At 36.5% G+C, this 19,159-nt stretch overlaps 1 protein-coding gene across 8 annotated transcripts in view; it reads left to right on the top strand.

Annotated features, from left to right (window-relative positions):
• PACRG (parkin coregulated) overlaps window positions 1–19,159 on the top strand; it is a 512,994-nt gene that overhangs the window by 651 nt on the left and 493,184 nt on the right. The gene's annotated exons all lie outside the window — the stretch shown is intronic.

Below are 19,159 nucleotides of genomic sequence, written 5' to 3'. Positions count from 1 at the left end.
GGGTCGATCCCATCCGTAAGCACCTTCCCAATAACCCCTGATTTCCAGACCACCCCAATTACTCTTAAACTATCGACGCGAAAATACAAAAGAGCCTCTTATCGATTCCTAGTGGAGCACCCCCCCCCCAACAAAGGGCCTTCTAGAAGGCAAGTTCTTAGAAATCATAAACTCTTGCAGAATTTGACGTGTGCTGATGCACACCTGGAAGCATGAACTGATTAAATCACCTACAATAAAAAAAATCTCATCAATTCAACCTAAGAAATTTTAGACTATCCCTGCATTTACTCTTAACAACCCTTTTTCTTACAATATCACATCAGCCTGTTAGAGCTAGACAATTTCATATGAAGTCTATTTCCAGGACTTTTAAATGATAATTTTTTTAAAAAAGTTGAAGATTCAGTTCAGGTACTTCTATTACTATAATTTGTATTTCATTTCTGTTATTTGCAGTAGTAAAATTAAAATATTCTCAATACTATTGTGGGGGGAAGGTTTAAAATGCACACAAGTGATTTAGCTACATGCCATGATAGGTTTAAAATAAAAACTTTACTATTTGTTAAACAGTTTTAAATTTGGTATGCTAAACCAGGTTTTACCTCTGACTGACTAAGCCAGCCCCTGTCTGGGAATGAGATATTAATAATAAATGCAGCTTTCAAATTTGTACAATTTACACTCTGGGAGCATCTGACTTATTGTATAGTAGTAGCTCGTTATGTTAAATGAATAGTGTTGCTTTCCAGTATCACATTATTTCTTTTACGTAAGTGTTGCAAGTCTAATATAAGCCCCATCCTTCACCTACATGAATGAAACAGATAACTTCTAGATCCCTAGGTCAGATTGCCATAGTGCTACACAACATGATATTTGAATTATTGGAATGTGTGTCAGTTGGCTTACAATAGTGAAAATTTGTGGAAATAGACTAAAACTCTGGCTTGTTGTGGTTGCAGTCCTTTTGCATGGTTTTCACATAAATCGGTGGTCATGGGGGTCAAGATGACTCACTTATCAGCAATATAAAATACTACAACCATTCAAGCTAATTATTTGTTTTTTCTTCCACACAGTATTTCTTATTATAATCTTGGTCATGTTTTCAGTGTTATATTTGTTCACAGACATGTAGAAAATTTGTCAGATTCTCTCTTTACTAAATTTATGTTTATAACCATGTTTGTTTTCTAACATAGTCTTATACCTAAAGTCATAGTTCCTGGAAAATCAAGTATTCTACTATTACCAAATGAAGTAAATATGCTTACAAAACTAAAATAACAAAAACCATTGTGAAGCAGCCTTCTTTATAAACAACTTATTTGAGTTAAATATCTCCTTATATTTGTATTTTTAGGGAAAGTCTCTTAATGTAATAGCTGTATTTCCAGGAAAACCCTCAAAACAGATGTGTCTTTCACTTCATTTAGTGGGAAATTACAATTTATAGATGAAAGCATTATCCGCTCATTCATTCATTCAATCAGCAACCCCTTATCCCTCTCCCACTCTCTCTCTCTCTCTCTCTCTCTCTCTTTTTTTTAAATATTTTATTTGTTTATTTGACAGAGAGCTAGAGAGAGAGCACAAGTAAGCAGAGCGGCAGGGAGAGGGGGAGAGAGAGAGCAGCAGGCTCTCCACTGAGCAGGGAGCCTGATGCGGGACTCAATCCCAGGAACCCTAGAATCACTACCCGAGCCGAAGGCAGCCGCTTAACCAACTGAGCCACCCGGGTGCCCCCCTCCCTTTTTTTTTTGGTTAGCTAACCCAAGAACCAAGAACTTGCTAGCCATAGGCACAGTTGTGAAGATTTGGGATCAGCAAATCAAAGTCCCTGTCCTTCGTCCTCCGAGGAGAATGACCATACAATAATGTTTATACAAAAGGGCTTCAGTGGTGTAGGAAATAAAACATTTCCTTTTCATATTCAATATTTACATTTCATCATTTCTGTCTTCAGCAGCATAAACCTTTTGGCATTAAAAAGTCAGAGTAGCTCTGTTTCTTTCTTAAGGTTTATTTCTATTCAGAAAACAATGTGCCAGTCTCCTGCTTTACTAAATTACAACCTCTGTCCCAAAGCTGACACCTAAGTCATTTTTCCAGTGTTGGGGCTCACCTTCAGTTACCTTTCAAACACTTGCTAATTAAGCAAGTCACCACCCAGTGCTCTTGCACAAAAGACAAACACAGCTAAACCCTAAAGAGTTCTGTGGGCACTCTGGGTGTTTGAGAATGCTTTAGTAACATAAGTAAATACACTTGATCGTAAACAGATTTGATCAGATGGGCTGTACAAACAGATCCCTATTTAAACAGTCATAATCTGTGTATAGGAATAAAAAATTTCTAAAGTAAGAATAAACATAAATGGCCAGTTTTTAAGACTCACTATCAGATATTTCTCTTCCTTCACTTCCTTGAAATTGTTGCATTCTGTATGAAAACAAGCAAGGAGAAAGTTACTGAAATCAGAGACTAATAATCAAATTCATATTGTTATATTTGCCTAAGAAGACTGATAGGACATACAGAATTTGAAGATTTCATAGTCCAGTTTCCTTTTAAAGGCCTTGTTTCATGGTATGTTAGAACCTATAACCAGAAACCAGTAGCTCGGTGTTTCATTGGTTTAATCTCAACTGACAGTAGGTGCTTTCCGTGCTAATACACTTTATCATAAAGCAAGTTAAGATTCAGACCCAGAGTTATGATGATACAGAAGTTGACTTCAACCGAAGCTTTGTACTGTAGCTTTCCTTTTCTATAAACTATAGGTGTTTTATGTTCAAAGCTTAAGGGAATGGAAGAAATAATTATTTAATACTACTTTACTTATAGAGAGATGTTTATACTTACCAATCATACATTCATTCAACACATAGTGGTAATGGTCAATATTTATAAATTATGCACTAAGATACCAATTTGGATGCTTTAACAGAGTCCAAATAACCATAGTTTAACTAAGAAGGAAGTTGTTTCTGTTACATATAAGTAAAAGTTTGTTGAGCACTACTTGTGTATTCTTGCTTTATATCCTGTAGGATGATGCCATGGGTCAAGGTGGTCTTACCACCACCTGGGTCAAATAACCACCCCCAGAAAGAAGGAAAGAAAAAGCAGAGAGCTTCCTTTTAGAGGAAAGACCCAAACACTATACCCCACTTCCATTCACATCCCAGTGGCCAGAATGTGGTCATTAGCCTATATTTTCCCTTTTTATAAAAACTTAAGAAAAATTGACCCTTGACACAACTCTCAGGCCCCCATATCTGTTTCATCAGGAAAGGGGCTATGAAAATTTTATACGTGCAAAAGGGCATAATCTCTAACACCTACTTCGGGCATGGGGAGAGAAAAGCGGGTCAGGATCAGTCTACAAGAAGAGGCAGGAAGAAATGGAGGACCAGCGGCTTCGTTAGGAATGCGTGTCCTAAAATTTGCACTTGTCACTCAAGTTCAAATCCATTGCCAAAACTTGCTCTTATGACTGCATCTAGTTGTAGGAGAGACTGGAAAATGGAGTCTCTGGCTGGTAGCTCATGTCCAGCTAAAAACTTGAGGCATTTTATCAGTGTAATAAACAGAAAAAGGGAAATTGGGGGATAATTAGAAATGTCCACCACCAGTGCTAAGCATGCTATATTGCTGATGAGAAGGAAACAGATGAGTAAAATAATTATAGTTCGTGTAAATACACATCTGTGGTAAGGCTTACAGATGTTTGCTCAGTATAGTGGAAGTACTAATGATGAGGGGACCAAGTGATAATAAGCTGACTGAGATCCTTGTCACCTGTCCAGATTTTTACAATACCATCCAAACTGGTCTCTAGCTTCCTTCCATCATTGGTCGTTAGTGTCATCTATCAGTATTACTACATTCATCTTTCCAGTACAAAGTTCCCTTCTCATCACTGGTACCTCCACAGGACAGCAGGGTCTTCTGTGATGGAATCCCATGCTAAGGTTTTAATTTCATCTCCCCCTATGCTCATTTCCTTCTGCCAGATTAAAGCTGTAACTCTTCATTGTTGTGATTCACTTATATTGTTCCCTTTGCTTGAATGCCCTCCCCCTACAACTGCGCACCCTCGTTCATTCAGACTTCATGCACAAGTATCTACTGATCACTGACTGTGCCAAGCACTGTTTTACGTGCTGGGAGTTTAGAAATCAGGAAGCGGTAGAACCCATGCTATGAAGGAGCTCAGGTTTTGTGGCTAGCTCAAACACCCACTGCTTCAGACAACTGCCCTAATTCTCCCTCTTTGCCAACCCAGATGGAAAGTTATCCTTTGCTCATTGTTTTCTACTTTTTGTGATAGTTTGACTCGTGTTTTACCTCCTGTAACTTCCCTGTGAGGGGAGAACACACGACTAACTAATTTTTTCATCCTAAGCAGCACCTAACAGTGTACTAAGTATCTGATGAATGGAGGTAAGCAAATCTACCCTTTCTTCCTGTTTCATGGGCGCCCTCTTTCTTGTTGCTATCATAGTCACTTGTCTTTAGACTGGGTTTTTTGTTTGTTTGTTTGTTTTTTAACCCCTCTCCCCTAATTAAGGAGCTCAGGAGATGCCTTTAAAACTCAGCCAGATTAAGGCATTCCTTATCACAAACCCTTCAATGGCTCTTCATCTCAGAGAAAACTAAAATTCTCACCCCTGTAAGGTCCTAAGTGGTAGTTCAGTGTTTTCTTCCTCACTCATTCTGTTCCATCCACAGTGCTTTCCTTGCTGTCCTTGAATACGCAAGTTGCCCAGCTGGCTCAGTGCCTTTGCCCTTTCTGTAACCTCTAGTGCAAATGCATTTCCCCCTTACATACCACCATCTCCTGGTCCTGCGGTTTTTTGTCAAAAATTAACGTTGCATTGACGGCTTCCGTGACTATTTAAAATTTCAGCCTCTTACTAATCTCTTCCATCCCTGCTCCAGCACTCATCTTCTGTACATCTTGTGTTTTTCCGTAAATACTGACCACCCGCGAATGTTGATTTCGTTTATCCTAGGTCTTCTTCCGCTACAGAGTAAGATCCTTGAGGGCAGGGAATTATTGCTATTTTACTCACTGCTGCATCTCTATCCCTAAGTTCCCGGCACATAAGAGGTGCTGGGTTTTGTTGTTGTTGTTGTTTGTTTGTTTGTTTGTTTGTTTTGTCAAATAGATTAATGAATGACCACCTTTTAATCTATAATGGACAATTATCTTTGAATTAGCAGCTTTAAGAAAATGCTCATGGCATTTTATAAATATAAAATATAGGAATTAGAATAATTTACAAATGTTTTATGCCATATTTTAACTACCTTATTATATAAGTTATGTATGTTCATTATAAAATGTTAAAGTAGTAAGGTTTAGAAAAGCTTTCTCCTATCTAAAAATTTTAGTTTTTTTCCCCCAAAATCCCTCTTAAAATTTTAATGTTCTATTTTAAAGCTTTGCTGTTTCCTGATTCATTTTTGTTTGGGAAGTGGGATAGATAGTTTGGTTGTTTTTTTGTTTGTTTGTTTGTTTGTTTGTTTTTTCCCCAGATGACCAGAGGGTTCTTACGCGACCCTTTACATATAGTTAAACTAAATTATATAAAATATCTTCCTATTTAATGTGAATGACCTGGAAATGGTATACGTATATTAAATATAGTAGCTTTTTTTTTTTTTTAAGGAGAGAGAATTTTTTTTTTTTTAAGATTTTATTTATTTATTTGACAGAGATCACAAGTAGGCAGGGAGGCAGGTAGGAGGTGGGAGGGAAGCAGGCTTCCCACTGAGCAGAGAGCCCGATGTGGGGCTTGATCCCAGGACCCTGGGATCATGACCTGAGCCAAAGGCAGAGGCTTTAACTCACTGAGCCACCCAGGTGCCTCTATAGTAGCTTTTTATATGTTTTGATATATATAGTCATTTTTATTCCATCTGAATTTCCAGCCCGTGTTATGAGGAGAAAAGGCAGATTTTTTTTTTCCCCACTTAGCATATAAATCTCAGACAACTTAATTTTTTTGTTATGGTGGTTTCAGGACACTTACTAAATGGTAGAACAAGGAATGTAACTTAGATTTCTAGGTATTTCTGACTGGGACCAGTCCACTATTGCTCACATGTTTTTTAGACTTTAGTTGACCCATCATATGCCAACATAAATGTATCATTTGAATATCAAACCAATGACACTGGTCCAACACCCAGATCGTGAAACATATATTAACACAGAACTCCCTCAGCCCTTTTCCAATCACTGCCCAATATACCCCCAAGTTCAATCTTCTGACAACAGATTTGCATCCATGGAATCCTAAAATCCGTAATTGTATTGTGTCTGGCCATTAAATTTGTGTGACTCACCCACATTATTGCATATGATTACAGACCCTCCATACTCATTCCTGTTTAATACTTTTGGGTGTCTATAGAACATTATGTATCTGTTCTTCCACTAATGAGTTTTTGTGTGACCTCTAGGTTAGGAATGTAACAAATAGTGTTACTAGGAAAAATCTAATACATTTTTTTGGAGAAAATATGTATAAATGTCCCAGAATATACTCCTGGGAATTTCCGAGCCCGGTGGTATATATATGTTTGCTTCAGAAACTATGTCAAAATCATTTTCCAAATTTATTTTTCAGATTTAAACTCTTGCTAGTTCTACATGACAATATTGTTTACTCTATCTTCTAGTTGTTCTCTTTATTTTGCATTTTAGGTTTCCTAGTGGGTGTATAATATTATCTCATTGTGAATTTAATCCTAATTTTCGTTATGACTAATGAAGCTTAAAACTTTTAAAAATATATTTATTGGTCATTTGATTATCCTCTTCTGTGAGGTGTCTTTTCAAGACCTTTGGGTGTTTTCCTTATAACTTCATTTGGCTTATAAGCCATTTATTAAATGTATATGTTCCAAATATAGTTTCCCACTCTCAATTTCCTACCCATCCTCTTTTTTTTTTTTTGAGGGAGTGTGATAAGAGGCCTGGGGCGAAAGGGGAGAGAGGGTTAGGCAGAGGGAGAGAGGGAGAGAGTTCATCCCTCTGGTAACCAGTAGTTTGTTTCCTATAACTAGGAGTCTCTTTCTGTTTTGCTCTTTCATTTGTTTTGTTTTGATTCAGTATGTAAGTCAAATTATGCAATATCTGTTGTTATAAATTATTTCACTTAGTATAATACCTTGTGGGTCCATCCTTGTTGCAAATGGCAAGATTTCATTATCTTTCATAGCTGAGTAATATTCCAATTATATATCTCTCTCAAATCTCTTTTATCTATTCATCTATTGACAGACACAGGTTGTTTCCATCTGATGGCTATTGCTATTGTAAATAACACTACAATGAACATACAGGTATATATATCTCTTGAAATTATTTTTCATTTTCTTTGGATAAATACCTAGAAGTGGAATTGCTGGATCACATGGTAGTTCTAAGTTTTTTAAAAATCCCCATGCTGTTTTCCACAGTGGCTGTACGAACTTACTTTCCCACCAACAGTTTATGAGGGCTTCCTTTTCTCCATATCTTCCCCAGCACTTTTTGTCTTTTTGATAACTGATCTGACAGGTGGGAAGTGATTACTTTATTCTGGTTTTAACTTGCATTTCCCTGATGATTAATACACTGAGCACAGAACATTGAACATCTCTTCATGTTCCTTTTGGCTATCTGTATGTTTTCTTTGGAAATATATCCATTCACGTCCTCTACCCATTTTTTAGTTGGGTTTTTGTGATTATTGTTGTTGCTCTTAAGGTGTATAAGTTCTTTGTATATTTTGGCTACTAACCCTCTTTATATCACATATGTTTTATAGATATTTTCTACTAGTCATGGGTTGCCTTTTCATTTTGTTCTTGGTTTTGTTTGCTGCATAAAAGCTTTTTAAGTCTTTTTTTTTTTTTAAGATTTTATTTATTTATTTGACAGAGAGAGATCACAAGTAGCAGAGAGGCAGGCAGAAAGAGAGAGGAGGAAGAAGGCTCCCTGCTGAGCAGAGAGCCCGATGCGGGACTCGATCCCAGGACCCTGAGATCATGACCTGACCCGAAGGCAGTGGCTCAACCCACTGAGCCACCCAGGTGCCCCTGCATAAAAGCTTTTTAGTTTAATGCAGTTGCATTTGCTTATTTCAGCTTTTGTTGCCCATACCTGAGAAGAGTGGTCCAAAAAATATTGCTAAGACCTATGTCAAAGAGCTTATTCCTGTGCTTTCTTCTAGTGATTTTATTATTTTAAGTCTTACATTCAAGTCTTTAATCTATTTTTAATTTGTTTTTGTACATGGCATAAGACAATGGTCCAGTTTCACTTTTTTGCATACTAGTCCAGTTTTCCCAGCACCATTTATAGAAAATACTGTATTTTCTCCATTGTATCATCCTTGCCTTCTTTCTCATAGATTATTTGGCCATATGTGCGTATGTGTCTATTTCTAGACACATTCTATTCCATTGATCTACATGTGTATTTTTGTGCCAGTAGCATACTGTTTTGATTACTACAGCTTTGTAGTATTGTTTGAAATCAGCGAGCATGATGCCTCCTGCTTTATTCTTCTTTCTCAAGATCGCTTTGGCTATTTGAGCTGTGTTGTCGTTTCATACAAATTTTTGGATTCTTTGTTCTAATTTTATGAAAAATACCACCGTATTTTATTGCGGATGGCACTGAATCTCATAGATTGTTTTGGGTAGTGTGGGCATTTTAACAGTATTCTTCCAATTTATGAGCATGATATGTCATTTCATTTATTTGTGTCATCAATTTTTTTTCATCAACGTCTTATATGTTGGTTTTTGGTTTTATTTTTTCAGATTTTATCTATTTGAGAAAAAGACCCATAGCAAGAGAGAGCAGAGCAGGAGGGAGGAGCAGAGAGAGAAGCAGTCTCCCTACTGAGCAAGGAGCCCCACATAGGGCTTAATCCCAGGACCCCACTGGGATCATGACTTGAGACAAAGGCTTAACCAACCAAGCCACCCAGGCACCCCAGTGCCTTACAGTTTTCAGAGAACAAGTCTTTCATCTTTTGGTTAAATTTATTCCTAGGTATTTTATTCTTTTTAATGCAACTGTAGGTGGAACTGTTAATTTGTTTTTGATGGCTCATTATTAGCATATAAAAACATGACCAATTTCTGTTAATTTTGTACCTTGAGATTTATTGAGTTCATTTATTAGTTCTAATAATTTTTTGGTGGCGCTTTTGTGGTTTTCTATATATAGTATCATCTGCAGTTTCTTTTTTCTTATCAATTCAGATGTCTTTTTATTTCTTTTTCTTGCCTAATTGCTCTGGCTAGGACTTCCAAAACTATTTTGAATAAAAATGGTAAAAATAAAGTGGGCATCTTTGTGGTCTTCAAGGAAAGGCTTTCAGCTCTTCACCATTGAATATGTTAGCTGTGGGTTTGTCATACATATGGCCTCTATTATGCTGAGCCACATTCCTTATATACTTACTTTGTTGAGAGTTTTTATCATATATGGACGTTGAGTTCTGTCAAATTGTTTTTCTGCACCTATGAGATGATAACGTAATTTTTGTTTTAGTTTTGTTCATGTGGTGTTTCATGTTGACTGATTTCTGGGTGTTGAAGCATCCATGCACTACTGGAATAAATCCCACTTGGTTGTGGCATGTGATCCTTTTAATACATTATTTAATTCAGTTTGCCAATATTTTATTGAGGATTTTTGCATCTATATTCATCAAACATATTGGCCTAAGATTTTCTCTTTTTGTGGTGTGTTTTTCTGGTTTTGTCATCAGGGTAATTCTGGCTTTGTAAAATGAGTTTGGAAGCATCTTTTCTCTTTCATTTTCTTAATGATTTGAAAAGGATAACTACAAACTCTTTTAAACAATGGGTAGAATTCACCTGTGAAGCTGTCTGGTCCTAGACTCTTGTGTTTTGAGAATTTTTAAGTTAATGATTAAATTGTATTATTTGTAATCAGTCTGTTAAGATTTTCTGTTTCTTCATGATTCAGTCTTAGAAGATTGTGTGTTTCTAGAAATTTATGTCTTCTAGATGTTGCAATTTGTTGGTGCGTAATTATTTACAGTAATCTCTAATGATTCTTTGTATTTCTGTGGTATCAATTACAACTTCTCTTTGGGTTTGGCTAGCAAACCCTGAGATGGCAAACTAACTGACTATTCCAGACACGTAAGTAGGAGAAAGAAGAGGGCCTGGGGCCAGGTGTGCTGCTGGTGGTGGTATGCCTCAAATCAACTCCACTTTTGTTATGCATGTTATTGTTACCTCAAAGAATCAGGATTAGAAAGGAATGTAGAGTTTCAATATCTAGGGCAGTGACATTTACAGGCATTGTGTGATTAGAACTACTTGTGTTCATGACCTGCAGGCAGGGAGTAGGTGACCATTAAGGATTTATATCTAACCTAAGTTAAGCCTCTGTGCCCTGGGGGATAGCGTTGGGCCACAATGAGGATCTGACTGTTTTCAGCCCAGAAATTTAAAAGGAGACCCAGTGTTCTGGTCACTCCTTTGCTTTTCAGCTAACCTCTTCCAAGGAGGATTGTGTTTGTTGCTACCCTGGCATTGTGAATTCTTTCTTATTCTTTGCAGGTTGGAGGTCTTGCTGCAGTTGTGCCAGGTACAAATCTCGAGCTTCTCCTGTTTGGGGAAAGCACTTTTATTGAGGCTTTGCAAACTAAAAAAAGAAGCAATAGACAAATGAGTAAAATAATGGACAGTCGATGAGTCCCCATCTGGTATTAGAAAACCAGTTTTTGGGGGTTTAACCATTGTAGATTTTGACAAGAAAATACTCTAGGTTTTTTGGTTATGCTCATGTTCATTAATGGTGAGAGAAGATAAAATCTGTTTTTTTAAGTTGTGAATGTCTAAGGTTAAATTGTCATGAAGGAATCCTTGAAGATGCTTCTTAATTCTTCCCAGATCATGTTGAGTACCGTTCCAGTATAAAGGGGCTTTATTGGCCTTATGGGCCTTATGCGCCCAGTCACAATTAAGATCCTGGCAAAAAGCCAGGGCCTCCTGTTTCTCTCCCAAGTATTCTATTGCTACTTCCATCAGTTGGAGTCTCTGAGACAAATTTTTTTTAAGATTTTATTTATTTATTTGACAGAGACAGCGAGAGAGGGATCACAAGCAGGGGGAGTGGTAGAGGGAGAAGCAGTTTTCCTGCTGACCAGGGAGTCTTATGTGGAGATGAATCCCAGGACCCCAGGAACATGACCTGAGTGGAAGGCAGCTGCTTAAAGATTGAGCCACCCAGGTGCCCCTCCCTAACAATTTTTGATTGATCGTCTGTTGTAATTGGAATTCTCAGGTTTCATTATATGCAATTTGATCAATACGTTGGGTGGTTTGGAGTGTATGGGTGAGAGTAGCTATGGCAACACTAGTGGTTGTCAAAATGGAGTTAGCTGCTACCATGCCTGCAATGAGCAGGCCTAGAAACCTGCATCGCCTTTTTGATTCATTAAGTGCCTGATGAAGAATGCTGAGAATGCTGATTTAGATTCCTCCCAAGGCCTAGTAAGGAGGACTGGGATAAAGGAAAGAGGCTGTCTTCTTAAAACAAAGATGGGAGTAGCTTTTTGGTAAGTAATGTTGTAATTACTTACGCTGCATAATGTGCTTTCCTCCTTTAGAAGTCTTGATAAAGTAGCGTCTAACCTCCGTAGATAGGGATATATTGGCTCCAAATAAGGAAACATAATGGTGTGGTATACAGTGTTGAATATAATCAGTAAAGTTCTTATGAAAAATCATGTTGTAACTACCTGAGGAATTGTAATATTCCCAATGCCACACAGAGAGAGGGGGGAAATACATGTCCTAGCCTCCAGAGGGACATTTGAATGGGGAGAGTTAAGGCCTCCTTCGCACCAGATTCTAGGAGAGGCTGCTCTGCGCATCCAGTCTCTGTCTCATTAGCTATTAGACATCCTCTTGGACTCTGGTGTGTAATAGTATTATTATCTAGGTTAAGGGTATTGGGTTAAGAATTCAACATGTCTCCCAAGTCACCCTCTCTGAAGATATGGTCCATTTAGTACTTGTCTTAGAGATGAAAAGAGAGGAGTGGCTTTTATTATGGGTCTCATTGCCACAGCCAGATAATGCCAATGAAGATAACGCTGAATTGGCTGTTTTTGTTGGTGCCTTTAGGCACAAAATGTAACCAAATTTGGGAGGAGACAGTAATGCAAAGAGGATCATACAGAGAAGTGCAGACGGGAAGAACTGTGGCATATAAATTTACATTATATGGTATGGAAGCCCAGAAGGAGCCGTTAAGCTGGGGTTGGGAAAAGGGGAAGGAGGTGTCTCCTACCCAGTTAGAGTTATTGTTGAGCACAAAAAAGGCACATCGGCTCACATTAAGGGTTTCCAGAAGGGCGGGTTAAGCATGTATGCCCAGTAGTTAGTGGCCATAGCTCCTGGAATGAAAGAGTATGATATACCCATCATGACAGAAGTTGCACTTAAAACTGAGAGCATGGCAGGAACATTTACAGGTGTGGGGCCTTACCCTGTGGGACTTCTTCAGATATCTAAGTAGTTTTCTTAAGGTCTCTGCAGTTCATTCCTGTTGCTTGTTGTGCTCTCTGTAGCAGGTGGTTTCTGAGGTTGGGGTTCGCTTAACTTAACCTGACTCATCTGTGGGATTGGGTTTGGGCTGTGACAAGCCATGATATGGCTTGAAGTTCTGTGTCAGGAGCCAAGGTGGTCCTTCCCATGAGGAGACACAAGCAGATCCTCTTCCCCAAGTGTTAAGCTCATGGGGGCGTTGCCATAGACTTGAGTTAGGGTCTTCCCATAAGACTAAGAGTTGTAGTCCTAGATATTCTCGTGTGAAATGTTTTAATGCTGGTGTTAAAAATTGGTCATTAAAATTAAGAAGGTTTAGAGTTAAGAGTTCCTTATATAATCATGAGGAGGGGTCTGGATTACTTAGACCCATATTTCCCCTCTTTTGTTTATTTAACATGTGTTTAAGGGTGGGGTGTGCACGTTCAATAACAGCTTGTCCTTGTGGGTTATAAGGGATGCCTGTACAATGCGTGATTCCCCCAAAAATGTAACTTATTTATTTATTTATTTATTTACAGCTCGTTGGTCACATCTGAGTTTACGCATGTCTCTCTCAAATATGACATTTTAGTCAAAGCCTTGGTAAAATAACCAGTGTTTTCAATGGTGTCCTGTTATAAGGAGAACAGATTGTTACTGAACTTATGTAAATGACTAGGATTGCCATGAAGAAATACTGAGACATCTTTGAATTTTGGAGGGTTTAGGTAGAGAGAAAAGTTAAATGCTTTAATTTGTTTTATTTTTCTGTATATCACTGATGTCTTGAGAGAAAGTCTCCTTAGTCTGGAAGAGCAAATAGAGGACCAGCAATGTTTTAAATAAGAGTCACAAAAAACTATAATTATTTTTTCCAATTCACTTAGTCCCATGATACTGTTCTTGTTTAATTTGAATGCAGCTTTAGTTAATTCTGGAAATTCCTACCCATTTAAGTTTTAATAGTAAAGATACCAAATTCCTGCATTTGCCCTTAAGTTCCTTATACAAATTTTCTTGAAGATGGAACAATAACTATAAATGACAAAAATTCAGACTGGACATAGTTAAAGATCTGATGAGATGAGAGTTTACAATAGCAGTAATCAAAATATCAAGCGATGATCTTATATTAAAACTTTAGGAATTGCATATAACCTCTAGAATAGTTACTGCATTTACCCAAATGTAACCTAAGGCTTATCATTTGTTTAACAATGCTTCCAGAGTAACTTAACATACCAAATAAAAACGCCTGATGAATTAAAGAGACTTCATTTACAATTTAATTCTTGGGAAATTTGTTAAAAACAAAACAAACCAAAACCAAAAATAAAAAAAATTAAAAAACCAGAAAGTTTAAGCATCTGCCTAAATAGGATTAGAGATCTTTAAAGACCTGATAAAAACAAAACATAGAAACTAGTTTTTTGAGCAGACAAAAGAGAAAAAGAATCCTTTGCTTACACTTTTTTATCAAGAACAGACCAACAATTCAAGAAAACTTTGACCTTTTAAGAAGAGAGTAAGCAGACTTTTAATCTTGTATCAGTGTACTTGAAAATCTATTCATTTTAATCTTAGTCGATCTTAACCATACCTAAAATTTGTTTCTAAAGATTTCCCTCCAGACCTTTTACAGCTTTCTTTTGCATTCAGATTTTTACCCAAGTCATTTTTCCCAACCAACCACTTTATTTAAGACAAAATTACCTTCTCTTACCTTCAACAAAAATGCATTCCCGTTCTTTATATCTTCCTTACATATCTTCTCCTTTCTACATATAGAGTTGTTTCCCTTAGTCCCATCAGTCTTAATTATATACTTACTTACATAATCAATTACATAATTACTACGTACACGCCTAGAAACCTTAGTCTGCACTGTGAAAACTAAGCAGTGACCAATTGTGAACTGTTACAGCAAAATTCTTTAGATGGCAAATTTATGAATTAATTAAGCTTAGACACATTTACCAACAGACTCAAGCATCCTTAGTTCTTTTGGAATAAGAAGTCAAAAGCATGAATATACATCCAGGAATCAATGCTTTAGCACTGAATGAATTTAATTTAGCACCAATGAATTTAATCTTGTTTCTCATTCAAGAAAAACCTTAAAATTTCAGGTTACCAAAGACTTTGAAAGCTATCTTAACAAGTACCCAAGAAAACTTTGAGACAGACAATTAACCATCCTTTTAGTTATCTTTAGTTATCTTTTCACTAACAGATAACATGAGCTTACTTGACTTTTAGTAAACCTCAATAGAATAAATTTTACATTTAGTGTTGATAATTTTAAAGACATGTCTGTCGTCGTTAAACCAACAAACTTAAATTAATTTAAATACTGAATATGTCTCACCTGGGCCCACTTTTTTAAAAGTCTATCAGTTTGTTCCCCATTGTCAGTTTTTACCTGAGACACTGGTGGGGAAATCCCAAGATGGCACATTTTTTTGTTTGTTTGTTTTCTTTGATGCACAGAAATTTTAAATTTAATTTTAAGTATCTATATGATGAAGTTTTAGAATATAGGGTGAGGTTCAGTGGGGTGAGGTCCAGAGCCGATGACCAAGAAAGAATTTTTTTTTTTTTTAAAGATTTTATTTATTTATTTGACAGACAGAGATCACAAGTAGGCAGAGAGGCAGGCAGAGAGAGAGGAAGGGAAGCAGGCTCCCTGCCAAGCAGAGAGCCTGGTGTGGGGCTTGACCCCAAGACCCTGAGATCATGATGGAGCGGAAGGCAGTGGCTTAACCCACTGAGCCACCCAGGCGCCCCTCCTCCTTACATTCTTGTATGTGATTCAGTCATGATGTGTTTAGCTTTAAAAAAGAAGTGTAAGTCATTGGTATCTCTTTGGCTTTCAGGTAGCAAAATTGCTCCCAGTAACCTACCACAATCTTGTAAATTATCACCCCAACTAGGTATTAACGTCAAGGTGGTGTTTTAAGTTACCTCCGACTACCATAACAAAACACCGTAGCCTGGCGTGGCTTAAACAACCGAAATTTATTTCTCATAGTTGTGGAGTCTGGGAAGTCCAAGATCAAGGTGCTGGACAATTCAGTTCCTGGTGAGGACTCCCTGCAGTGTGACTTAAACGTTGTGTCCCCACAGGGCCTTTCCTCAGTGCCAGCACACAGAGAGACTCTCTTACTCTTCTTTTAAAACTGCTAATTCCATCCCAAAGGCCCTAATTACCTTCCAAAGGCCCAGTCTCCTAAGACCATCACCCTGGGATTAGGGCTTCAACATACAAATTTTGAGAGATACAAATATTCAGTCCATAACAAGTTGGGGATGGAATTGATGAGTTTGACTCATCTTTGGGGGCTGAAGGAGGGGCCTACTTTCCCGGAGTTCTTTGCTACTAGAACAAAATGATGTTTCTGTAAACTAATGGAAAGCTAAAATTTTCCTTTAGGAATGAAACTAAATACGTGTGCTACACTTGCATTGTACAAAAAATAATTTATTTTGTTACGGAACCTGAACTGGAACTTGACGGAAGAACAAGTCAGAAGTCTCCTGACTCGGAGACTTTAGAGGATCAGAGGGTTTTTTAAATACCGGTGGGCTCAGAGGGAGTTGTTCTCCAAAAGTCTGAGCCCGGAGCACAAGTAGGGAAGGGAATTTATACCCATCTACTTCTGCATACTTGATACTTTTGGCAGGCGGGAAAGGGGGTAGGAAAGAAGAACCCAGAAGGCCTTTGAGGCAGGGACTGGAATTCCCTTGCTGGTTTGGCCAGCCGTCTTAGAGTACAGTTTTTCCCTATCAATTGGATTTAATGTTTTTCTTTTAACAATGTGTTTTGGGTGGAGGGGTCCCTGGGTGGCTCAGTCTGTTAAGCACCTGCCTTTGGCTCTGGTCGTGATCTCAGGGTCAGGCTCCCTGCTTGGTGGGGAGCCTGCTTCTTCCTCTCCCTCTGCTACTCCTCCTGCTTGTGATCTCGCAGTCAAATAAATAAATAATATCTTAAAAAAAAGAAAAACACAATGTGTCTTTGAACAATTATTTTAATTATAAAAGGGAAACATTCTTAGGTAGAGATTTAAGACAATACCTTAAAAAAAAAAAATATATATATATATATTTAAATACCTTTTACTAGAGTTAATCACTCTTGAACTATTCCTGAAAAGCATCTCTATATGCTTTTTGTGTAAAATTGCACTCTTATCATACATATGTTATCAATGTATTTTAAATTTTGGTAACTGCCATTCTCATTGCTATTTTTTTTTATTTGATTTACTTACAATTTGTTTGGCTTTTTGTTTTTATCTTCATATATTATCTCCTGAATTTTATCTGGTTTTGATAATAGATTTATTTCTGCTCTTGCATATGATTCTTGTTCTCTTACTCCCCTTTATCAACTTTCTTTCCTAAAGTTTTGATTGAAATATTTATCTCATGCCTTTCTTTTTAATACCTTTATTTTTAATAGAGATTATTATTATTATTATTATTATAAAGATATGTAATTGTATTCCTGTTTTTAGTTTCATATGATTGTTATTTATGAGTGATTCTTTTTCCCATTGGTTGGAGCTTTATGATCATGTTTTGACTATGGGTTTTTTTGTTGTTGTTGTTAACAGATTTGTTGCTTGATGGTTGTGTTATTTCATTTCTACAGTTTTGGTTCCTTGGAATTTATTAGTTATCATTGTGGTCTAGAATAAGATATTTTCTGGAAATATTCTTTGGAAACTTGAAAATAGACATTTTTTGTCCATAGTTATTCTGGATTGTTAATAGCAGATAATTTATTTAACTTCAGCTTATTACAGAAACCATCTATATAAACATATTTTCACTATTTGATAATATACGTCATGAGTAATAAGGCTTAGATCTATCTTAAACAAATCTGAAGTAGGCAGATAAGATTTGGTATTTCCTCTTGTTTCTTTTCTATATCCATATTTAATAGTCCATAGGACAGTACCGTCTTCTACTTTGTCTGAATGGAAGGTTTAAAAACACAACTGCTTGCTAAAAATCCACTTATTAAATGTTCTTGATTCTTGTCAAGGATTTTGATAAGTAAGGAGAAAAATGCAAAAGAAAACAAGTTACAGGGGCACCTGGGTAGCTTAGTGGGTTAAAGCCTCTGCCTTCTGCTCAGGTCATGATCCCAAGAGTCCTAGGATTGAGCCCCGGTATTGGGCTCTCTACTCAGCAGGGAGCCTGCTTCCTCCTCTCTCTCTGCCTGTTTCTCTGTCTACTTGTGGTCTCCCTCTGTCAAATAAATAAATAAAATCTTTAAAAAAAAAGAGAGAGAGAAAAAGAAAACAAGTTACAAACAAGAATTGGAAAACAGTGCAGGACACATACCAAATAACTATTTCAGGAGTTCCTGAAAATGACCTAATGATAGCTAACAATTTTAATCAAATTTACTTGAAGAACCCAGAATTTTGGAACTTGTCTATAGTATCCCAATTATTTGATTTGCTGGAAAAAAAATTATATTTTCAATATATTTTGTATTCTATGGCCTTAAAATGAAAATTTTGACAGAGAATTCAGGAAGACCTACTGATTTTTGTTACTGCTTAATAAGAACCAACTTAAAAATTAATCTGCCACTTTGGGGGGTTGTGCAGACCCATCATCAATCACATGGTGACCAAGTTTTGGTGAGAAGCATGACAAATTTTAATGCATAGCGTGACCACTGGTTTTGTTGGAGATTAAAAACGAGGCAAGAGGATTTTAGGTTTAATATTTAGCATCCAAGAATTGAAACGGTAAAGCATTTATAAGCTAATTCAGTTCATCTATGGTAGAGAAGAAGTATTATGTTTAGCGGGAGATTTATTAAGTTTTCCATATACATGTAAGAGTCATAGCCTAAAAAAAAAATTAAGATATTACTTATGAATTTTATTCCTTACCAAAGCCACTGCCATTTAGGAAAAAGCATGTGAATTTATTATATCATAAAGAATAAATTATGTTGTATAAATAATAATTTATACTTTAGAATTATCCTCTAAAACCAATTCAAATTAAAGACATCAATGTAGCAGAGGTTAGAGAAAGTAAGACTAGAAAAAATATGATTATATAATAAATGCCAAATAAAATAATGAGTAAAAGATAGATTATGGCGAACTACCTTCCTTTTGTGGTTTTTATTTAGAAGAGAATCCATGGAGAAATAGATACCACAGATTATTCTAAATTAAGGTAGTTAAGAATAAAGAGTCCCCAAGACAAACAGTAAATTCTTAACCAAATCTTCTGTGTCCTGCACTTTGTATAAAAAAAGAAATAAGTTATTTTACATGATAAAACTGTAACTTTATTTCAAAAACAAGCAGGTAACACACAATTAAATGCCTTCACATGAACATAAAAAAAGTATTTTAAATTAGCCCACATTATATTTAAGTATATTTTAGAATTTATATAATTAGTGATTATTAAAACAGAAAAGCAACAATTGTATAAAATAAATAATAGTAATTTTGTTATTTAGTTATTTATTCTTTTAGGAAAAATTCCTTACTTATTTTCCCAAAAATTTAGATTTATTCAT

This window comes from Mustela erminea, chromosome 4 (assembly GCF_009829155.1).
Source record: "Mustela erminea isolate mMusErm1 chromosome 4, mMusErm1.Pri, whole genome shotgun sequence".
NCBI classification, from domain to species: domain Eukaryota; kingdom Metazoa; phylum Chordata; class Mammalia; order Carnivora; family Mustelidae; genus Mustela; species Mustela erminea.
This window is presented reverse-complemented; position numbering and strand designations above follow the sequence as displayed.